This window comes from Ruditapes philippinarum, unplaced genomic scaffold, assembly GCF_026571515.1.
Source record: "Ruditapes philippinarum isolate M1 unplaced genomic scaffold, ASM2657151v2 ctg5522_1_1_1_1, whole genome shotgun sequence".
NCBI lineage: Eukaryota > Metazoa > Mollusca > Bivalvia > Venerida > Veneridae > Ruditapes > Ruditapes philippinarum.
The window spans coordinates 13,807-37,192 of NW_026866033.1; the positions used below are offsets into that span (position 1 = coordinate 13,807).

Genomic DNA, 23,386 nt, shown 5'->3' on the forward strand with positions numbered 1-23,386 from the left:
CCCAACAATTTTAATTCAACATCGCAATGTTTATTACTCTTGAACATCGATTCCTGGCGAAGAAAACATTATGACGTCAACAACAATATACGAAATATATGACGCAACAAAAATGACGCGCGCTTTTTATGGATGATTCCAGTTGCGGCATTGACAGTGGGCAGTTAGGCATAGGTAACATCAAACAAATAATTTTAAGTGTTGAGATAAATTTGTTTTCAAGTTTTATTAAATATATATCTCAGTATGTAATATAAATAGACATGAGAACAAATTCTAATAATACACGTAATCACAGAGGACAACTTTTATTTAAGATCTTGAAGGAATTTATACGAAAGTGAGAAAAAAAAATCTATTCCGTAATTAATGATATTGGTATCAGTCCATTCTAGTCATACTTATGGATTTTAATAATGCGCGACCCGGTCTGTAGATATTTTTATCAGGTTATTTGATTGGTCAATTGATTTACACACCGTGTAAACCCATTAATTATATCATGTAGGTCAGTCAGGTTATGCAGTAATTGTGTCATTGTGTCAGGTTAAGGTTAATATCATGGAAAACGTGGATTTCGTCTGTCTCGGACTTAATCACACGTAATCTGTTTAAGGGTAGAAGTTGACATCTTCGTACTGGGTTATTGTCTCGATGCCACTTAAAATTATTTTTGTATACCCAGATTTAGCATTAATTGTTAAAATTACACCCTCACTTCATATATTAACAATTAAACGTGTGATAACATTTAAATTATTTTAAACACACATCTTAACGACATGAATCTATGACAGCACAATACTTCTTCCATTAATTCACATATAACTTTCGTTTTGATTTTATGTTTTTAAACTATTTTATATATTTCTCAGAGAAACGATTTCCCTACATACTAGTATTGTCTCGTTGTTCAAGACTTCTGTAAATCCTACTCTCTTGGCTACAAAATGTACCATATGCGGTATTTGTTATTCTCCCACGAAAAATAAAGGTATTGTTTTCTTCACTGAATATTTTCAAATTTTAGGAAGACTTAAATTATTGAGAACATCACTCTGTGTTTCTCTTTGGCTCGATCTCCCCTTCATATTAACATGGTATGTAACACTTTCAGTCTACAAAAAAGTGTCCCTTATTGAACGCTCTAATTCAAACTTATTCTAAATAATATTACATCACTGCCGGTATTTCTGGACATTTTGTTAAATTGTGAGAAGGACAATTAAATATGTATTTACGAGCTTAAAGTGCATAGGCCTAGGTTTTGTTGCTCAAACTAGAAAGCATGATTATATTCTTATTATTTTCATTTTTTCTCGCACGCGAGTCTGTATTCTCTCATTTGCGAATTAGCTAGTAAAAGTTGACACTGTGCAAACCAAAACTGAACATATATTGAATCAGTTCCCCATTTATATATATATATATATATATATATATATATATATATATATATATATATATATATATATATATATATATATATATATATATATATATATATATATATATATAAGTTTGTGAAAAATATTTGCATCTACAAAATACCTTTCAAAAACACTGGATCCAAAGCAGGATACAAGAACGTGGAAAAAAAATAAAAATAAATTTGGAGAAAATAAACGTTCATACAGTGCTAAAGTATAAATACCCAAGTACTTTCGGCGTATTATGCCTTCATCAGGGGTGTATTACATGTATAATGTGCACACAATCGAGCACAAAATCTCAATACGTGTGTACTGTATAGTATCAAAAAAGTTCAATTTTTGATACTATACAGTACACAATAAATTTAATTTCTTCCATACAACACAGTGCATTTCACCTCCACCACAAATCACAATACATCTCATCTCTGCCATATAACACAATACATATATTTTATTCCACCACATGACACAATAGGTTTCTTCTCTTTCATGTAACACAATGCATTTCATCTCTACCACGAAACAGAATACATTTCATCTCTTACATATAACACAATGCATTTCATCTCTTTCATATAACACAACATATTTTATCTCTTCAATGATGCACTATTCATTTCATCTCTTTCATATAAAACGTATTTCATCTATACTATATAGCATATTTTCTATTTCTTCCATGTAGCACACTACATATTTAATGCTAGACAATACAGATCCATATAAGACAACACATTCCATCTCAACCATAAAGCACAATGCATTTCATTCCCTTCCTTATAACACAATACAGTTCATCTCTATCATAAGACAAAAAACATGTCATCTCTACAATATTACACAACATTATAATTCCATCACATTCCAAAACATGAAAAATAAGAAATTTAAGTTTGCTTTACAGTGGGTTATCTGACGATAAACACTTATCATTTATTACTTAATATTTTTTTTTTACTTTGAAATGAATTTAAACAATTTATACAGGTTTTTAAATTGCACTTGTCTGTGTGAGAACATAACAATTAGACCTGTTGTGTAAACACTAAATAATCAAAAGATTGCACTGGTTCTTCAATAACGTTGTTTAATTTCTGATTACCGGAAGCCAACTCATATCAAGACGTCAATACAATAACGTATAAAATGGCGCGTCACGCTAAACTTGACGCTAATATTGGCGCAATAACTCTGTACATACATATTTACGTAACACTCCGGGGGCCACAATGCTTGATCAAGATCATATTAAATAAAATAATAATTGTACAAACTGAATTCAATGAAATGAAGTATTGTAACTTAGAAACTATGAAATCAGATATATCTAGTGAATTAAATTACAAGTTAGATCGATCAATTAAATTCATAAACTGTCTCTGATAGTAAACCACTATTGCAATTAGTTTCAAATCATTGTTATTATACTCTTATTGTAATTAACCGGTAAAGTTTCACTGAATTTATAACGCATTGCAAATATCACTAAATGATTAAAATGTATGCGCGAACAATTGCTTTAGACATTCAGCAAATGCACGTAAATCACGTGTACAATGTTACTTAAGTTCTAGTGAGACTCTCGTAACAAGGTTAGGTATTTGTGTTTCCATCTTGAAAAGAAATGTTTTAGCGTTGAGTCTATGAGTATGTACAGTTCCTCGACAGGCTCATTGAATCCCCTTGTTGTGAGTTCTCTGTCGTCTGGGTTAATAGGGGAGGTAATCCTGCGTCTGTATAGTAGATGAAATGGGTCTTTGAGATCTGTGTACATGCATGTGCGGTCATTTATAACACATATTTTTTCCGAGTCTTTTCTCACAGGATGGTGGGGCATAGTTCGGGGTCTACTTATATGTTCGTTTCGTGATATAATGTAGTGGTCATCTTTCTGTGGATAATTGTCAACATAATTTTCTTTACTGTACGTAATGCTATTTTCTGAATATTGGCGTCTTTTTTCGTAGCATAATTGCTGGTTTGGCTTATATCCTTCTCCGACCGACTCTTTTATCTTAAGATGCTCTATTTTAAGTTCATTATTCGTAATCACAGTCGTAACGTTAATTTTACAGATGGGAATCGATGTGGAATGTATTTCATGATCAGTTTTCAATGGTCCTGATAGAAGGTATCCGGTTTTAGACAGTGTAGCTGTAGGCCCGTCACCTCTGATAACTTTATGTTGTACTACGTCCCAGTAATGATCAGCACCAATAAGAATCTCGATATCAAAATCTTCATCTCCTGAGACTGGGTGTGCGAGTTTCAGATAAGTTAGGTGACCAGCATGTTTGTGATGAGATTTCAGTTGCGTGGAAATTTCAGGAATAATCAAAACCTTTATGGGAATATTTTCTTCTGGTGTTTCTAAATACACGGTTGCTCTGCTTAAATGCCGCACGCGACGCTCTGTGTCTTCGAAACCCGACATGTATAAAATTTCACTTCCGGTGGGCTCCAGTTGTAATTTTTGGGCTAGGTGTTCACTTATAAATGTGTACGTAACAAGACTTAAGCAAAAATTCATTTCAAAGACATATATCAAATAAGTCGCAGACTTCAGATTAGATTTTAATATATTGCATTCACTTTATCTAGAATTTCGCACCCAGGACCTCAATATCTTGAGGCGAGCGCTCTTTCACTGAGCAAATGCGCTGATATTAAAGAGGCCATCGGTATAGAGCTATTTAAACTTTTTTCCTGTCTATGATAATGTAAACAAACACTAAGCAAATGTCTAGCCAGACTTTTAAAATCAAATAATGTACCAGCAATTACATTTCGCAGTTCCGTATAAAAAGGGCAGTGCTAGTTCTTTCTAATCTTAGTTTAGAATTATGTAAACACATCCGGTCAAAATATATAGTGCAGCTATCTTTAAAGATATATTATGCTCAAATTTGATATTTGACATTAATGATAATTCCTACATAGTCTCTTTGTTAATGTAAATTGAACATGTATTGGGAACACGTTTTGAACTCTACACACTATAGATAAAGACAGTATTAATGCATAGCATCGTTTAAGAAATGACTATCTTAACTTGACCCATACTAAATAGAACGCAGCTTTCAATACACTAATTAGACATATTCAGTACGACTTATAGACTCCAATAAATTTCTACATTAAAAGTATTTTACTCAAAGAGAGCTGAGAACATCTTAAAGAAAATCTAATAATTCACAAATCACTTAACAAAGATGAAAAAAAGTATCTTTATGTTTTTGATCGCCATTTATTTCATGGCCTTACAAGTTTTTTTCCCTTGCAGTTTTGTATTAAATAATTTTGCTCGAGTCTTTTAAGTACTTTTTTCTTTTTCTGTGAAGGTTTTGAGTGACTCCAGTTGATTTTGTCTGATAAAGCTTAGTATCTCCTCTTTGCCTAAAAAAATCAAATTAGGTTTTCTTTAAAAACATCCATTTGGCTTTTTCATATACATCAAATAAATACATGTAACCTCTACTTTTTGAAACTGTGGACCAAAGTGACATTTACATCGTGTTCTTATTTACCCTTTATCACCCACTTAATTTTCTAAGACATTGAACGAGTGTCTATCAAACATAACTTTGTTTTAAACAATCATTTAATTGTTTGTTTGTTTGTTTTGGGGTTTTACGTCACACCGACACAGTATAGATCATATCGCGACGCCCCAGCTTTACTGGTGGAGGAAGACCTCAGGTGCCCCTCCGTGCATTATTTCAGGCACGAACGGGCACCTGAGTAGAACCACTGACGTTCCGTAAGCTAGCTGGGTAGCTTCCCCACATGAAAGAATCCAAAGTCCCTGTCGGGATTCGAACCCACAGCTGTGAGGGGCAAGTGATTTGAAGTCAACAACCTTAACCGCTCGGCCACGGACGCCCCAAATATTTAATTGAAAATTGGTTAACAAACAGGACCTCTAAACTGCACACACAATTTGAGTTAGAGATAGCATGGATATACTAATTTTCACACCATTGACCCATATTCAAGTCCTACATTTATAAAAAATTCAAACCATTCCCATTAAAATATTACAAAATGTTACTTATCTTATTGATAGCAAAATGAGTAACAAAATAATACAAACTTACTGTTATGTGAAAAAAGCCATGTTCATTAAGTTAAAGCAACCTTAGCATTAAACAAAATGATCCCAAGTGCAATCCAATGTTTTGTTTCAAAAGCTTGTCTAAAGTTTAAAGATTTCCATGTCTTGCTATTTTTATTTACTGGAAATGGTAACCTTACTACAGGGATGTAAAACAATTCTACACTTTATTTGATATATATTATAAACTACCTTTGCAATTCTGTTGATCAGTCTCAGTGAAACAAAATGGCAAAATGTATGTCAAACAATATGTGTGTCTGCTTTCTGACCATTTCACTGAAACAACAAGAATAATTGAAAGTGAAAAAAAATTCTTCTTTACTCAATATTGCAATGGCAGAAAAAACACGCCTAAGCATAATTCTAAGCAGTTCTAAAATTTTGAATGTTTGACCTACAAATATTTTGACCTTTTGGCTCCAGGGATAAAAAGTTATAGTCCAGGTTAAACGGTTCACACACAACACCAAACTGGCTATGAGAGTACCTGTTTTTTCCTAGTATAACAGCTTAAAATGCAGATATTCATGTTGCCATTTCATAAAAAGCAGATAGGGGTTTCCAAGGCCTGATCATGAACAGATATACAATCACACAAAAAAAACAGATTGATATTCTTTGGCCTATTCGAAGTTCCAATTACTAATATTTCATTAAATGCTTTTATTTTCAGGTTTTAACATCCATTAACAAATAGAATATAATCAAAACTCAAGTTAATTCAATTATAATTACTTTAAAAGAAGCATTGCTTGGATTTTTTTTGGGATCCCTTGCAAAAGCAGTTAGTGTTTGATCATCTTGTTCAAATTGTAAATGATATTGTTGGAGCATGCAAGTTAATGATTTATATGGATTATTTATCAGTTTCTATCATAGAAATATTTCAATTCCTTCATTAGGGTTACAACAGGTACAGTATAAAATATCAAAGCCATACACAAATATTAATCTGATAGATGTGTCTACATTTTAACAGCTATTTGAGTGCAGATTGTTAAGTTTTACATTAATCATTAAGTAATTGATAGTGTTGTTTAACCATTTTATATCATTTATCCAAAAAAATGCTATGTAATGGACTAATGCATGATTATAAAATTGTCAAATTAATTGTTAATTGATTAAATTTACAATTATAATAACCCAAATGAGCCAGTAAATAAACATACCACATTACTAAAAGTCATTAAAGGCACCAGTATTTTTACATAATTTATTTTTTCATCCGAAACATTTATTACCTCAATCATATAGTTTAAGAGATGGCACCACTATAGTACTGATAACCTCTTTTTGATGAAAAAATACAAAGAAATACAACTGTTCTAAAGCTAAGAATCACAACTTTTAGATTTATTTGTGTAAAATTGTAAATAGTCCTTTGTTGTTTCACAAATTATCTCTTGGGTTTGTGGTATCTTAGGAGAGGATGTTTGAAAATTTATTTTTCTAAACATTTTTGACCCCTGTGACTTATATAGGCAATGAACTGAAAGTTTTTAAAAACTTTGGTAAGGGACCCCACAAGGATCAATTCTAAAATTTATTAAAAATCCAGTAAGCGGTTCAAGAATAATTGGTATAAGTAAAAATGTTGATGCAACAGACAATTCACAGAATAGCTCACCCTGATGAGCCTAAAAAATCTCAAATTTTAAGATTCATTATTTATACAGATGATATAAACATACAAATACTGCGAATTCACTTATATTCGTGGGCATGAAATTTCGTGGTTTTATCAAAACGGGCCTTTTCGTGGGTTCTTAAATTCATGGTTTTTCATTTTCTTTAAAAAAAAAAATAACCTAATGAAAAGTAATCTTACAATTAATCGCCGCGAATTTTACCTACCGCGTGAAAATATCTTTACGTATCACACAGCGTTTGTAAATAATCTTATCCTTGCCTCTAGGCATAACACTGCCGATAATTGACTACAATTAACACATTTAGATGACATGATATGCAGCCCCATTGTACAAAATGCCCCTGTGATTCGCCGATGTAAACATTGCATAATTTATACGACCCCTGCCACGTTTAAACCAGACAGTTTAAAAAGTTTACACCCTGAATCGGTCTTACTATATTTGACAGTAACTTCACGCAATATCACATCGACTGTGTAAATCTACATGGATATAAATTAATATGAGTAAATAACACGAGATTGTGCAGATATATTAAGAAGTCGGCAGCGTCCTATATGTTTACGGAATAGCAGTTGCACAAATACAGATTAAAATTCATTTAAACTGGATCAAAAGATGTACAGTTCTTCCGTTGTAGTGAGTGTTTGTTATTTTTGTGTACTTAACTTACGACATCAATATCAAAGATTTCTTTAATTCTATTAACAATTACGAAGAGCAAACTGACAATTTATATTAGTGCTTATCATTGCACTGGTTTCCCATTTTTACTCGATTATGTCAAGTATTCCGGATAACACAATCAAGTAGCCTACAACAATTAAGCAGTCTCAGTGATGTGTATTTACGATCGAAATTCAGGACATATAATCAACTTTGCTTTCGAGTTTCTTAAATATTGCAAACCTAGAATCACACGTACGGTCTTAAATTTACTCAAAAAAAAAAAAAAAAAATCATACACCATTTTATTTCAAAATGAATTCCGCATCTAATAGTATAATTTTTGTGGGAATTAAATAATTTTTTAACACACGGGAGTGTTTTAAAAAGCATGTATTGCAGCGATTTTTAAATAATTATGACAACCTTCTTTATGAATAATTATAATCATGTTCTGATATTAAATAGATGGAGGTCCAGGAATGATGAATATGCATAGAAATATTATTTTTAGACTGGCTTTATAAACCTTATAAACTTGGGTCTTCTATTTGTTGCAGCTAGTAATTTTATATTTATTCTTTTAAACCTGGGTTACCAGTTAAGATTTCATCATAAAGATCTTCAGGACTCCATAAATATTTTTTTTGTGGTTTCTGGGGAAATCAGGGGAAAATATAATACTATTTATGCCAATTCAAAGCCATGATGCTTGCCCATGGCTAAATGATTCAAAAAAACAGTGAACCATTCATGTGACTTTAAATCAGAAAAAAAAGTAAATGTATTTTTTTTTTTTTTAATTTTATCATAACTTGCTAAATTTCAAAACATCAACAAAAATATGTTAGGAGAGAACTGTTTAAAATCCAGTGTAATTATTAATTTTAATAACTTTGATTTGTTAAAAAATCTGAGTTTTGTTAGTTAAATATATTTCAGTCACAACTTCCTGGAAAAATATGTTGTTGTATGATAATATAGGGTTAACGCACGTTTTTCCGTGTTATAACGTCTGCAGAGTCCCGAGGAACGGTTGGTGCCCGAGCCCGGTAGGGCGAGGGCTCCAACAGTTCCGAGGGACTCTGCAGACTTTATAACACGAAATAAACGTGCGTTTACGCTATTATAGCATAAAATTTTCAAACAGATTCGTGATGCATAGTTTATACAAAACACAATTACATTAAATTCTTGTGCTTGGACGGTATTTATCCAATTCTATGTTTTACGTATGCGTTTCATTTTTCCGGGGCCAACAACTTGGAAAATTCTCGGAACCGAACGAAATATTGAATTTTAATTGATTTAACGAAGCTTGGCCATTGGAGATTTATTATCTCAAGAAAAAATAAATGTTACATTACTCTACCCTCTACCCAATACAAAACATGACCCTAAGAAATTCTTAGAATGATTTCAGATTGACGGTAGAAAAAAGATCAGTTACATCAGAATCGGTTTTTTTTTCAAGCAAACAAGTTTATAAAAATCAGGCACTAAGCATTATTCTCTCAAAGAAATTTAAAGAGCATTTATCAACATTAATATAAATAAAAAACATTTTCTCATATTAATTTTATGTTATCTAGTTTTGTAAGTTAATCGAAGTGTTAAACTGAATGACAGGTAGATTCTACTGTATTTGTTTACATTGACAACTGTCCGTTTCTTAGAAAGGGCGACAACCAAGATCAGCACCCATGTCTATACGCCGTTTTTCCGGCATAGTTACTTGAATATGCGGCTGAGGCCCTCGAATCAATAAATTTCAATATAACAAGAGCGCATGACTCTTTGGCAAACAGGCCAAATCGTCATTTTTTGTTTGTTTGTTTACTGGGCCCTGTATGTATTGCGCATAGGTGAAACCGGGCTTTAACAAGAGCGCGTGACTATGTTAACACATGGTTCTGGTCCCGTTATAACATGGGCAAAAGTGGGAAAAATAGCCGATTTATGCTATAATAGAGTAAAACACATTTTTTGGCACTTATATAATTATTCTAATAGAAAAGATATAGATAAAGTGTAAGAATGAGATATTATATGAATCCAGGGAACTTTGATGTACAGTAGTTGCCTAGTTTGTATGGTTTCAGATGCAACCCTGGTCCTAGCAGTTTGGTTCCATCTGTAAGATTGCTGACAAAGTTATCATGGTGAAGATTGGATCTTAGCTATCTCATGATCCTTGGATCACAAGATCAAGATGTTACAACTCAAAAACAGATCACCTCCCTAATGGATAAGATTTCTATTTACTTAATTTGCATTTATTCATAATGATAACAAAACTTTTTCTTGAAGTTTTTTTTTATACATAGTATTTGTATTTAATTAGTAGGATTATGTCATGGTTCATAACTGTTCACTGTTAAGGGGACAAAATGTGTAAGTGGCTATATAGCTCAGTCGGTCAAGTTATGGTATGGTACTTTGAGGGTCCCGGGTTCAAATCCCGGTCAGGCTGCAAATTTTTTCTCACCCGGTTACAATTGGCGCCCAGCTTTGTTGCCTTGACTGCATATAGCTAAGAGTTAATTCACATATTGCTCAGTATGACCGACACATTTCAATATAGCGGAGATGTAATTATAATGGTTCAGAACTGTTCACTATTTAGAGGAGTGGATGTGTAAGCAGCTTTTAAAAAAGCTCATACATCAGAGCTGTAGTAAGGTATTCTGATTGTCCCGGGTTTGAGTCCTGTTCAGGCTGCACATTTTTCTCACCGTGTTACAAAATTACCAATTGGTAGGATTTAAGAATCTTGTGATAATCCTAAATATAATATATTTAATCAAACTGGACTAAAATTATTAAGTTTTTATATGCATTAAACATTTTTAATCTTGTTGCATGTAATTATACAAATTGATTATACTTGTATGAGTGATATTGGTGAAGTGACAATGAAAAAAACGTTTGAAAAGGTTTATGTATATATAGAAAACAACTATTGAATTATAGAAATTAAAAGTTAAAATTTATTTACAGAATGATGTGGTCCCTGCAGGATTTTCACCAGAGGTCCGGATTGTAAAATTTCAACAAGAGGTAAAATACACATTTCAGGTGGTGTCCTTGGCCGAGTGGTTAAGGTCGCTAACTTCAAATCACTTGCCCCTCACTGCTGTGGGTTCGAATCCTAACTTTGGATTATTTCATGTTATGAAGCTATCCAGCTAGCTTACGGAACGTCAGTGGTTCTACCCAGGTGCCCGTTCGTGCCTGAATTATGCACGGAAGGGCACCTGAGGTCTTCCTCCACCAGTATTTAGCTGGAACGTCGCGATATAACCTATACTGTGTCGGAGTGACGTAAAACCCAAAACAAACAAACAAACATATTTCAGTGTGTACATGTATTTGATATCGTTGGCCTAGTGGTTAAGGTGTCTGCCTTCAGTTTGTGAGGTTGAAGGTTCAAGCCCCCACAGGGAAGGTAATTGAATTATGAATGTGTATCGTGGGACTAAATAGCAGCTTCTTGAGCTGCTAGGTAGTTAAAATGAATGGTTACCATTTTTATCCGCCTTGCACCTGGTATAATGGTAGGAGTTCGGAGGTACATGGTATGCAAGCAAAAGGTGTGTCATAAGTCAGAAATGGCTGGCCATTACAGTAGTGGTGACACTATAATAAACAAGACCTTTCCCCATTACATTTTATTTGGTATTTAACTTGTTTAAAAAAAGGCCTTGATGTAATACGATATTTATTGTGTCACGGTTCAGAGAAGAAAATGTGTAAACCTCTGGATAGCTCAGTTGCTAAGAGCTGTGGTACGGTATTCTAAGGGTTGTAAGTATGAGCCTCGGTCGGGCTGCACATTCTTCTCACCCTGTCACATTTACAACCCAATTTGAAGCTTTGACTGAATAAAGCCCAGAGTAAAAATTCACATTGCTTTGTAACCTGAGAAATTTGAGGATGAATTTCAATATAGCAGGAACATATGTCAAAAGCTTTTATGGGAGAAAATGTATAAGAGGCCGGAAAGCTCATTCGGTAGAGCCGTGGTATGGTATTCAAGGGTCCTAGGTTCGAGTCCCGATCAGGCTGCACAATATTTATTTTTGTTTTGTTGCTTTCGTCACTTCACTTTATTCGCCCCATTGACTAATGAAATTCATGTAACCGGTTATAACTCAAATGACATTGACCATCCAGGTCAGATGATTGAATTTCGCTTACATTTTCTTAACTTAGTCATTTATTATTGGAAATGATTCATATTTAGACAAAACAAGTGTGACTAGACAGATCAGTTAAACTACAAAAAGGTGCATATTATTAACCTATAAATTTAATTAATATTATTATTTAAATATTAAAAGTGTTTGATACCTTGAAAAAGATTGAAAAGGAAATGTTTTATTTTTTATTTATTATGTTACAAACCACTGGTACCAGTCATATTTGTTATAACATAAGAATCTTACACTAATTTTCATTTTCCTTATTTTCACTGCAAACAAATATTTTTCACTGCAGTGAATAAATAAACATATATATATAATTATATAACAAATATACTTTGTATCATAGTTTGGGGACCTTTCTGTTGAAGATGTGTCCGAGTTAAATCGTATACATATACATGCACAGTGCGTTAACTGGAGTACAGGTATAAGTTACCCGCACTCCAGAGCATGCCAATTGATAGGTTCATTTTTGCAGGGGTTTACATATTGTGACGACAGAGAAAGGGACAGCAACATAAATATCATATTCAGATGCTCGTTCATCGGTTACTTTTTCCGGGGTTTCATCTTGCAAAAAAGGGAACTTGTTTTTATGTTTAACTATTATACAAAAGAGAAAGAACATCCAAACACTCGGCAAATACATAAATATTAGAGGGCTTTGCCCCCTCGTACTTACCAGATAGCTTTGTGTTTCGATGCTCTTTCTTGTAGTTGATACGAATCGATAAGATTAAAAAAGTTCGAATTCTGTGTTTCCCGAACATAGTTGGCATTTAGACTCAAGTCAGAAACATTACTGGAAGGGCTCAGGTAAAGCACAGTATTTATCTAAAATTTGTTAAAAATTACACTCTTAAATGTTGGACAAGATGTTATTGAATGTCAGACAAAATCCCCTTCGGACATAATCCCCTTCATGTATTTTTGTATATCTGGACATAATCCCTTCCATGGGTGGACATAATCCCCTTCATGCATGAAATTTTGAAGTGAAAAAAAATCCCCTCAATAAAATTGCTACCTGGGACAAAATACCCCTCGGATGAATTTTCTGTTTATAAAGTGGGTATGTCAGAGCGACATACTGCATTATGTCGTGTGGTGATTCCTAGTACTTTATTTGGGAATAGTTCTTTATTTGGGAATATTGGTTTCAACATCAGTTCTATACTGCTAAGGCCTGTGCAAGGTGGACAGTGTTGCACAATTTATTTCTTCCTCCCATCTTTCAGAATTTATAGACGAGATGTAATAGTGTTCTTCTTTTTCCATAACAGGTGTTTTGAGGTCCCTTTTCTGCCCTGGCTTGTAAATATCTTAATTTATAAATAAGCAGAAAATATTTCAATTATTTATATTTATTTTTCAAAGCAATTATGGCATAAGCAATTATAACATGAGCTAATAAATACAGATCAGCATGATAGTACATTCAATCAGCACTTTGTTAATTTCTTGATGTGTAAATAAGCAAAAAAAGATATCAATTATTTCTCAAAGTATGAAAAAATAATACTTTATAATCCTCATCTTCAGAACATAATACACTATTCATCAATTTTTATGGAGCATAATAATACATTACATTAGAAACCTATGAAACAAGGGGATTTTGTCCGGGTAAGTAAGGGGATTTTGTCCAGCCTTGCAAAACATGAAGGGGGTTATGTCCACCAATGGAGGGTGTTTTGTCCGGATATGCGAATGGATTTTGTCCGAAGGTGATTATGTTTGTACACCGATGTTAATTATAGAATCGGAGGCTCAATGGCGAATAGAATCACGGTATCTCCCGATTTTAAAGCGGATATCTTATTTGATTCACAGGTGGCAGTATCAGTGTTTGGACACCCCACCCCAATCTGCCCCTGGACCCCTACTACAAACCTGAAAAAAAAATAATTCAACAATCTAAAGCTTACTATAAGGTACCAAATACAAAACAACCGATGAAATTTTATATATTTTTTTTTTCCACTATCAAAATTATAGTTATAGAAAGGTGAAAAGCCTACTATATGTTCATTTGCCAAACAATGTGGAACACGGGAAATCGTCGTTTCGGTGACTGAGGAGCATTCCGGCAGGATTTCGCTGCATCATTCATTAACATTAATAAAAAAAAAAAAACACTTGAATTCCACAGCTTATCTAATTCAAGTCTTACGAATATCACTATCATTCCGATTTGTTCTGTTCCATGGTATTTCTTTGAATTGTCGTAGCCATTTTGCAGTCTGATACCTGGGTTGAAATACGCGATCTGATTGGACGAGCCAAATTTGACGTCCAATCAGATCGCGTATAACACACAGGTATCAGAATTCAAAATGGCAGCGACAAGTCAAAAATTACCGTGAAATAGAAAAAATCGATTGAATGTTGATATTCGTTAAACTTGAATTAAGTAAGCTGTGGAATTCAAGTTCTTTTTATTAATGTAAATGAATGATGCAGCAAAGTGCCTTCGGAATGCGCCTCAGTCGCCGAAACGACGATTTCCCGTGTTCCACATTGTTTGGCAAATGAACATATAGTAGGCTTTTCACCTTTCTATAACTATAATTTTGATAGTGGAAAAAAATTATATAAAATTTCATCGGTGATTTTGTATTTGGTACCTTAAAGTAAACTTTAGAGTGTTGAATTTTTTTTTTCAGAGTTGTAGTAGGGGTCCAGGGGCAGATAGGGGTGGGGTGTCCAAACACTAATACTGCCACCTGTGATTTGATTTCGTAACAAATAATAAGATTTTCCAAAATTGAATGTTGATCACTTCGTTTGGTTACAATGATTAATTAACGCAGATCATTTCTCATTTTTATCATAGAGGTCATTTATTTAATATACATATCTGTGATTATATTTATTAATTTAATTATACATAAACATGTAATTCTAAAAATAACAATATAATTTGTTTCATTTTATTAATGTAAGATAAAAACAATATACGATAACTGAGTAAAAAGATGTTTTAATGGTCTTAATCTGACATGATCAACTTGAAATATTTAATTTCATTAGCTATATATATATTCCTGTTTTGTAAAGAGATCTTAAGTTACAAATTAGATTTCATTGTTTATTCTTTTCATCGATATGTAAAAAAATGAATGGTTTAAGAATATGAAATTAATCATAATTTGACACAAACTTTGACTTATTTTCAGATAGGTAAATTTAGAACTATAATCGTTTAAATATGACAATAGAATTTTGAAAATGGTTATTACATTTACAATATAAAAAATAGTAGTTAAATTATGTAATAACTTACATAAGCCAAGCACTGCATTAAAATAGCACATAAAACATGAAAAAGAAAACATTATTTATAAAAGAAATACAAACATAAACACAATAAAATATAACAGATATGAGGTTTATTGTATAACATGGTAATCTCATCAGTGTCATATTTTAGGAGATGAAAGGGTCTTTGCTACTATCAATTACATAATATCGGATCATGAATAAGTGTGGTGTTGATCATGCGTTACAAAAAGGAATAGATGACAAATGATTGTATATGCCCGTTGTCATCGTATACCGTGAAATTACATTTACGACCAAAAAAAACGAACATTTATAACTTTATTTTTGTAAATTACCATATGATAATCATTTTTTAAACATGACTTTTACACATTAATTTGGCAAAATCGGCAATAATAAGGGAAAATAAGAAAATACAAAACTTATTTACAACTTTTTAAATTTCATCCCGCAAAATGAAAAAAGAAAGAAAAGGCAAATTCTGTTTAAGAAATTTAGAACACATAATATTTTATCATATCATTTTTTATAAATATTCCGAACATAGAATATTTCTAACCATTTTGTTCGTAAGCACTTATTAAAAAGCTGGATTCTTCCACGAATACAAAAAAAACAGTTACTCTGTAGAAAAATAATAACGTTATACAAATTCGTTATTTAAAGTGAATCATCTATAATATCAGGTTTATAAAACAATATATAGTTACTTCTATAAAATTAGAATCAGTCAACAACACACCACGAAAGATATTAGTGATAGTTTATAAGAATATCCAAAACAATTCATATTCCTATGTTCTTTATCTATATTAATATAATTATGGGAAATGTCCCCGTTGTTTCCCAATTAAGTTAGAAGTATTTTTCCGTGCGTCAAATGAACTATGCAAAAGATAAATAATCTGGACTCATATTTTTATATCCTAAAATGTCTGACCTGTTTGTCAATATAGGTTCTACTATAATAGTTCATCTTATCTACATGTATCTTATCATAAAGTTGCAAAGTACAATTGTAAGTTTCCAAGGACTGCACTGATGGAGGCTGTCGCGTCTACCGTAATTATAATGAAGCAGTTATAGCTACCAATTACAATGTCATTAAATTTACACACTTTAAACTGCTGAATATAAACTATTTTACCAACACCTGGAGTCGTAATTAATATACATTTAAATCAATTAAATTTCACTGTTTGTTATCAATAAAAATAATTATAAAAAAGATACTTTAAGTACCATCTTACTGTTGAGAATCTTATCATTTTAAAATGATTGTTACCATGTGCAGTACTTACGCTTGTTTCAGTCTTTGATTTAAATAAAAAAAATATAAAAAAAAAAAAACAACAAAATTACATAACATCGAACACAATAAAATGGAAACACACACAATTATATACGAACAATAATAAACATTATATCAATTGAAACATTACAAATAAAATAGATCGGGTACCGGGAATTACCAAGAGAAGACCGGCGAATAGTACATCCCCTACAACAACAACACTTGACAGAGCAGAAATGGCGGCATTTTCATATAGGAAAAGAATGGTATTTAAAGCATTATTTCTTATTGACTTTAAATTAAATTATACATTGGCATATTCGTTATTGTTATCCTACGAAATATTTTTGTTTCGTTTCTAATGCTGAATGACAGCAGCGGACATGTGTCTAAATTATCGATTGTCCGAAATATCTACCCGAACATTGATTGATTGAAATAACCTTGAGCATTTGAGTGAAAAATAAAATTATGGCTATGCTCTTGAAACTCAACGTAGTTGGAACTCAGTCTTTAGTCTCTTGCAGGATAAAAACAGCAAATTGCAATAATGATTGATACATGCCTTTTCTGATAAGAGAATTTAGTCTTAACAAGTTTAACTTCCAAAAAAATCTTCTAGGGCAATACTTAATTTATGAATATGGTTATAGACAGGACTTCAGGTATAAAAGCTGGAAAAAAAACATGTAAACTTAAAAAGAGGATCTTACATGAGTGTCTTTTAATATTGAATTTTGAAACGAGTTGATTAAAAGTTCTTTAACGTTTCCAGAGTTCACTGTGACAACTATTTTGAAATCTTAACGCTGTAACCTGACCCACATGGGTGAAGTTAGGAAATCACTAGTTTAGTCTTTATAATATAAGAAGAAAAAGTTTTGTTCCTGTGACTGCCTAGTGTATTTATATTGAGGATATTTACAGAATATTGAATAAAAATTTCAAAGCGAAGAAATGAAAAGTTTGCCTATGTCTCCCTTTAAACCTTGTTAAAAAGATTATACTTTGTCCAAGTATCAAAAAAAAATCCATTTATTAATATTAGTTTCAGCCAATGATAGCAATTATCAGTGAAAAAATATAATTTGACCTTCAAGGTCATACATGAGTCAAGGTCTGATTGAGTTTAATATACATGTACATGGACGTTCTGACCTAAAATATGTTGTGTTTTAATATGAAGTTAATCCATTGATAAATAACAAAATCATAGCCAGATAAAAATCAATGCACAGAAGGCGCTGAATTTGTTTGGGTAGCAGATGTCAGAAAGCTGAAGGTTGTGAGATTATAAACCAATCTGTTTGTAAAGTATCACCAAATTCTATAGTAACTTAAAAAATAAACATCAGTTGCCTGAACTTGAATTTGAACTCCGGACCTCTCGCATCTAAAGCGAACGTGTAAACCCCTCGACCTCGGGGAGTTATTAGGTAACAGCCTGATGAATTCATTTCTTAATTAGAGTTTGTAACCCTTATTAATTTCGATATATTTTGTTTACAGTAAACCTGTTGTAACACTGAAGTAAATAATCATGGGCTGAATATAAGCATGGATATCTATAAGAATTACACAATTTTAGAAATCTTTGACCAGTCGGGAAACATGTTTTCGTTACGAAAATTAATGAACCTGTCATTTGACAATCGATACGCAGTGATCTCCTCTTAATTTTTCGGCGTTGATGTACATATGAAGGGAAGTAACCGGTTTGAGGAGTTTGAACTTCTTTTGGCATTTGCAAATAAGAACATCAGGGTCTGAAATTTCGCTACCATTATTTGTTTGGTCTGACGACCCAAACAAATAAAAACAACGACACGTGATTCAATAATTTGAGCTTGACATTCAAAGTCAATTTAAAGTAAAGGTCATCAATATATTTGTCTGTTAGGATGTCTTGTTTTGTCTAAGTTTAAATCAAATGCATGTATGTACATAAATAACAAAATCATGACAATAAAATCAAAATTGAATAATTTTACCTTCACGGTCAAGGTCATTCAAAGATAAATGTCAAACTCAGTTCAACCTTTAAAGGGGTCCTGTCCAAAATGTTATTTTGTCAAAGTATGAAGATAATGCATTTTATAATTACTAAGTAACAGACCATTGTAGCAAAAATTAGTTAAAATTCAATAATTTAACCTTTAAAGAGCCAAGGTCAATATGAGTTAAAAATACATGAAGACAATCCATTCAATAATAACAAAGTTATAGTCATTCACAGCAAAAACATGGAAAATGTATATGATTTGACATTCAAAGTCAAGGTTATTTATGATTGAGTAAACGGCAACGTCAACGCCGACATGACTGTAACAATACCTATACTTTTTTTCAAGAAAAAAGTAAAGCTAAAAATGCCTCAACAGTACCTTTATTTAGGCTAGTTGTACGTGACTCACATGTGCCTAGAACTAATGGCTAGCAGTATGAGCCGGTGGCTAGCCACTGCCATCTTGGAAACACAGAAAGTTATCGTATAAGTACCAGTCCTTATCACACAGCCAACCTATGCTTAAACCTTTCAATCATGACCTGTTTACTTTTTACTAAAAGTGACTATGATGTCATCAACTTGTGTGCATAAAAGTTTAGCTTTGGCAGACTTGTCTGCTGCTGTCAAATGAAAAAAATTAAATAGGAACAGATTTTTATATTAAATAGTTTATTGCTAAATAACATAATGTCATATAAATTGCTATTACCTTTGAAGGTCCTGTAGATAGACCATTAATATATTCACGAAAATAAAGCGTTTACCACAACTTTTCCGCGCAACGTCAAAATAACATACTTCTGACTGGGACACCAGATCTTACATACAATATGGAGCCCGCATACCTCAAGAACACAGACGATTATTTGCCAAAAACAAGGTAAAATGACCGAATGTCTCATTCCATCCAATGAGTCATTTAATTTGAAGCTTATTGCTCTTTACTACATGCAAAATGTTTACCTATCTAAGTCAAGATAGTGAAACCAGCTGGGGCTGCAAGCATGCTGTGAAAAATTTTGCTTTGATTACGAAACATTACATTTTTCTAGTCTGTTTAGTTCATAATGGCTGATTGAAATCCAATATAGATATGTACATTATTGTCGTTTGAATAAGTTTCCATGTGTGTACTTTAGACACCGTACTACTTGAACTATAGTGAGATGTAGCACCGCATTAATCGCCCTTAAATCACCGCATTTATTATGTTGTTCTTTTTCAGGAACATCGATCGACAAGAATGTTTACATGTGGGAAGTATGCATTTGAAGAAATTCAAATAAAAATATATAAGTTAAGTATGGTGCAAAAGAAATCAATGCCAGAAATTATCGTAATAGAAAGTTAATCATTATATATATAAGGTCATAACAAAAACTAAATCGTTGTTATGGCCCAGGTTTTAGGGACAAGTATTCATGAGTTATGTTATGGTCGACACAACCTTTTGTAAACGCTATTTATTCCAAATATGTGATGTTTTGTGAATCGTGTTCTGCAAGATTAACAATGAATTGCTTCAAACATTCAATGAAATAATAGGAAAGTTTGAATTAGTTTGCAATGTCTAGCAGTAAGATATTTCATAAGCTTTTTCCTACAATGCAATTAGCCCGCCATTATTTGTTTGTCCAGAAAGATTATATGAGGTCTCTCAGTCTTGCAGAAGTACATGTATGATATTTTGACATTGCGCGGAAACATTATTGTCGTTTGAATAAGTTTCACTACTTTAATAACCTGAATTTTGTATATTTGATATAACTTTCATGTAACAATAGTAAGATGTAGCACTGCATTACTCGTCCTTGAATCACAACATTTTTTCCTGATGTGACAAGAGATATTAACATGTTGCATGCATGCATTTGAAGAAATTCAAATAAAAATGTATAAAAACAATCAACTTACTAATCTATTGAGACTATGGCACTTATCTAATTGGTATTTTGAACAAGTCTTTACGTCTTCTATAAAATAATATTTTATAAATTAAAGAGAAAGTGAACAGTCTGAATTCCATCAATAGAATATATTCGTACATGTAAGTAGATCCAAAAATTCTATCCAAAATAAGAAAATAACAATTAAAAAATCCATATATATCATGTATGTACTATATAAGTTTTATATATATATATATATATATATATATATATATATATATATATATATATATATATATATATATATATATATATATATATAATATATATATATATATATATATATATATATATATATATATATATATATATATATATATATATATATATATATATATATATATATAGAAATGAGAGAATATATACACACATACCACCACATCGATATGCCAGTCCAATTACGGCACAGCGCCTAGCAGAACAGTCATGAAAGCATAGCCACTGCTCATCCACCATCACAAAAATGATGGTTTCAGAACAGCTTTATATACAGTCACAAACTGCACTACACATTGAAACAAGCTCAACATTCTCATATATAGAGTTTGTTCTCTGTTTATATATATATATATATATATATATATATATTATATATATATATATATATATGGGATTTTTTAAAAAAAATATTTTTTTTGTTTTGGATAGAATTTTGGATCCTGTGGTAGATCTGAAAGTATACAGCTACTTATAAAGTTAAGTATGGTGCAAAAGAAAACAATGCCAGTAATTATCAAAATAATAAGTTAACCATTATATATATCAGGTCATAACAAAAACACAATCTTTGTTATAGTCAAGGTTTTAATGACAAGTATAGTATTCATGTGTCATGTTGAAGTCTACACAACCTTTTGTAAACACTATTTCTTCCATCATGCGAATTGTGTTCTGCAAAATTAACAATGAATTGTTTCAAAAATTTGATGGAATAATTAGAAAGTTTGCAATATCTAGCAGTAAGATATTTCATAAGCTATTTCCTCAAATGCAATTAGCCGGCCATTATTATTTTGTCCAGAAAGATATGGTGTCTCTGGTATGATATTTTGAAGTTGCGCGGAAGGTTGTGGTAAGCGCCTTATTTCTGTGTTATTGTGAAAATAAATATTTAAGAAACAAAAAATCTTAAACTGTAAACACTGTTAAATCAGGTGGAACTGTATCCTGTAGAGTGCTTCAATGTCATGTGATATAATAGCGAGCTCGACGAGCCGGCCATCAAAGCGAGCTTTACGGTAACGCGAGTACCTTCTAGATAGTAATGGTTTCGCAAACTTTCGTGCGAAGTACCGAATTGACACATCGCAACTTTTCGAATTACAAGATACCGATAAAAGCCAAGGTACTCTGATTGAAAACGGAAGCGTAGAATGGTCTCCTGTGCACTTGTATGGGAACATTAATAAAAAAAAGAGGAACCAGCATAAACGGAATCAGTGTATAAAATACCGAATGGCAATTGTAAAACGGAAAATGTAAAATAAAAATGAACGATTATTTTTTACTATTTCAAGCGTTAATACCAGGCTACAATGTACATGTCATGACGGTCTAATCTTTCGAACCTGGTTGATTTCTGACTTTCGGGCTTTACTGCGGTAGTTTGCGTGTAAATAAGGATCTGTTCCTAGTCTGTTTTGATAGAAAAATATATATGGCATTGATTCCATACAAATATCTGACGATATTACCACCCGTTGGAAAATTTTGACACCGAGAACGGATATAGCCATAATTTTCGTACACTGATGTTGCATACCTTGTCTATTATAATATAAAAATTGTTTGTTTCTTTTCATTTCTTTTTAATACGTTGATATTTTATTGCATAAATGACAAGGTTAAACACATTTTATGTCAAATCAATACCACTAGCACATTTGCGCTAGACGAGTTTACCGGTGTCCGAACTGACTTGACAAAATGTGTTTCTCTTGTGATATCTTCCTTTAAACTAGATCAAATTTGATGAAAAATGTTATTAGAATATTTTAACACAGGTACAAAGATAAAAACAAATAACTCACACATCGCTTTCCATAAGACAATGCCGCCATGTTGGATGTCTAAATAACGTTAATGACCGTACCAACCGAAAATTCGTTTCCGTCAATAATGTAAAATTTAAAGGAGAGCAAAACTCGATTTTTAAACGGAGGTGCTTATTTCAAAACAAGAAGCGTTATATTAAAGGGTTTGAATAAAATATCAATATATTTCGTGAAAAGTTCAAACTTTGACTTTTTCGATATTTTTAACTCAGTTTCGAAAAATGTCTGCCCAAGGTGCATAATGCGTATAGTCTGAAATATATACAGCAAGTTTTTAAAATGGCTAAATATATTTGTTTGCAAGTTTTTCAACTTAAACTAACAATCTTATAACAAAACCTGAAAAATACACCCAATAATTGATAAAAACTGGAATAAAAAAATCGGAACGTAATTAATGGCGTTAATCCGAAATTAGGGCAGACAGGATTGATGTAAAATTTATACTTCATGTCTCTGCTTTATATGTAAGTCTGTATATATATATATATATATATATATATCCCAAATATATATATACACACATAACACATGGTTTTGAGGAACTGTGTTACCAGACAGACATCTGGGAACTACCATTTGCAGGCACAATATTGCTGTTGGGGGATATTTGTTTTCGTTTTCTGATATACACATTTCAAATATTGAGAGATCTTACTATTGGCATTTATATATATTTCGTTATATGACAACAAAAACGTCCATAAAATCAAT

The 23,386-nt window shown here is 32.0% G+C and overlaps 1 long non-coding RNA gene across 1 annotated transcript; it reads right to left on the bottom strand.

Annotated features, from left to right (window-relative positions):
- Positions 1 to 3,952: 3,952 nt before the first annotated feature.
- Positions 3,953 to 7,575, bottom strand: LOC132731068 (uncharacterized). The gene is made up of 3 exons (XR_009625831.1): positions 7,411 to 7,575; positions 5,743 to 5,829; positions 3,953 to 4,832 (listed from the first exon to the last, which is right to left on the bottom strand). It is a non-coding gene; the product is annotated as an uncharacterized LOC132731068 (long non-coding RNA).
- Between the last annotated feature and the right edge of the window lie 15,811 nt (positions 7,576 to 23,386).